The sequence below is a fragment of the Triticum dicoccoides genome, chromosome 4B (assembly GCF_002162155.2).
Source record: "Triticum dicoccoides isolate Atlit2015 ecotype Zavitan chromosome 4B, WEW_v2.0, whole genome shotgun sequence".
NCBI classification, from domain to species: Eukaryota; Viridiplantae; Streptophyta; class Magnoliopsida; order Poales; family Poaceae; genus Triticum; species Triticum dicoccoides.
Window position 1 is genome coordinate 651,665,205 of NC_041387.1, and position 2,691 is coordinate 651,667,895.

Sequence of the window (2,691 nt, forward strand, 5' to 3'; positions counted from 1 at the left end):
AGTGATTCGGGTATTTTTCGGAGTACCGGAGAGTTACGGGAATTCACCGGGGAGTATATGGGCCTTATTGGGCCATACGGGAATAGAGGAGAGAGGCCGAAAGGAAGGAGGCGCGCAGCCCCCCTCTGGTCCGAATTGGACAAGGGGTGCATCCCCCTTTTCCTTCCTCCTCTCCCCCTCTTTCCCCCCTTCTCCTACTCCAACAAGGAAGGAGGGAGTCCTACTCCCGGTGGGAGTAGGACTCCCCTTGGCGCGCCCCCTCCTAGGCCGGCCGCCCCCTCCCCCTTGCTCCTTTATATACGGGGACAGGGGGCACCTCTAGGCACAACAACACACAAGTTGATCTTCATGATCGTTCCTTAGCCGTGTGCGGTGCCCCCTCCACCATATTCCACCTCGGTCATATCGTTGCGGTGCTTAGGCGAAGCCCTGCGTCGGTAGAATACCATCATCGTCACCACGCCCTCGTGCTGACGGAACTCATCCCCGACACCCTGCTGGATCGGAGTCCGGGGATCGTCATCGAGCTGAACGTGTGCTGAACCCGGAGGTGCCGTACGTTCGGTGCTTGGATCGGTCGGATCGTGAAGACGTACGACTACATCAACCGCATTGTCATAACGCTTCCGCTTTCGGTCTACGAGGGTACGTGGACACACTCTTCCCTCTCGTTGTTATGCATCACCACGATCTTGCGTGTGCGTGGGAATTTTTTTGAAATTACTACATTCCCTAACAAGACATACATCAAGTGTTCTCATAAAAGACTCAATCTGATAAGATAACTTCAAAGGGAAAACTCAATTCATCACAAGAGAGTAGAGGGGGAGAAACATCATAAGATCCAACTATAATAGCAAAGCTCGGGATACATCAAGATCGTGCCATAGAGGGAACACGAGAGAGAACAGGAGAGGGAGAGATCAAACACATAGCTACTGGTACATGTCCTCAGCCTCGAGGGTGAACTACTCCCTCCTTGTCATGGAGAGCGCCGGGATGATGAAGATGGCCACCAGTGAAGGATCCCCCTCCGGCAGGGTGCCGGAACGGGCTCCCGAGAGGTTTCTGGTGGCTACAAAGGCTTGCAGCGGCGGAACTCCCGATCTATCTTGATATTCGATGTTTTTAGGGTACGTAGGCTTATATAGGTGAAAGAAGTGGGTCGGGAGGTGCTCGAGGGGCCCACGAGACAGGGGGGCGCGCCCAGTAGAGGGGGCGCCCCCCCTATCTCCTGGCCTCTTCGAGGATCTTATGACATAAACTACAAGTCTCCAGGATGATATTCTTCCCAAAAATAACGCCGCCGAAGGTTTCATTCCGTTTGGACTCCGTTTGATATTCCTTTTCTTCGAAATACTGAAATAGACAATAAAACCGCAATATGGGCTGGGCCTCCGGTGAATAGGTTAGTCCCAAAAGTAATATATAAAAGTGTATAATAAATCCCATAATCATTCAAAACAGATAAGAAAATAGCATGAATGCTTCATAAATTATAGATACATTGGAGACGTGTCAATGCACTTTCAAAAGAAAGGAGGAGCGACCATCGACGACGGTGGCAAATATCAGAGAGAGAGTGTCCACCATATACTGTCAAAATATCTGAGAGGAATAATCTCGACTGTCGTCGTGGGGGTTGCTTCTCCTTCCCTCCGGTGTGCTAGACATTTTATGTGTAATCCACTTTGGAAACAAAGGAGGAGCGACCATCACCAACGGTCGAATATATTGGTGAGGGAGTGTCCACCATATACGGTCGAAATATGAGAGAGGAAGAATCCCGACTATTGTGGTGGGGGTCACTTCTCCTTCGTTCCCATCTGCTAGACATTTTTGTGTAATGCACTCGGGAACGAAGGGAGGAGTGACCATCACCGACGGCCGAATATATCAGAGAGGGAGTGCCCACCATATACACCAAGTGAGATGAGAGTTTTCAAGGAAGACACGACAGACTAAAAGTCAACCTGTGTTGAATAGTGATCTGTGTGTTGAGTTCCTCGTAATTGTCGTCGGTTTATAAACTTTGAACTATGAATACAGGAAATGTTTGACGATGATGGGATCCCTGAGTGTGATTATTGAGGCGACGACCGGGGTATGTGTGACAGGCCTTACCTGAAAAACGGTAGGTTCTTCACCATGAAGCTCGATGAGACCTTCGATGTTTTAACTGTATGTAACGACGACAAGTATTTTTTTGTAATTAATCATGACTTGTGCTTCTTTGCTTCAACATGTAATTTCCATTTTTTACAATTTGATTAGTGCATGCCCTGCCATGCAAGACGATATGTCTTGGAGAAGCTCGGTTTCCAAGATAGTGAAGCTCAGTTTCCAAGATAGTAAGAATATGGGACGTGGAAAGCTCACTTTAGGACTAAACATGGTTACACTTTTCGGGTTAAGCTTTACAATGCAGTTAATCACTCATAATTTGGTTGCTCAAATTGTGGAGCTCTATGGAAGGCCTATGGATTTCAGGAGAATATGCAAATAACCTTTGATATTCGTCCTGAAGATGATATTGAAGATAATATCGACATTTGGGTGGATGTGGATATGCTTCCAGTTCACCTCTATGTGAGTTTGTCAAACCAATTTGTTAAGTAATATTGTTTATTTAAAATAGTTGATGGTCATCCCTACTAAATTTGTTTATTTATAATTGACAGCTTATTTCTT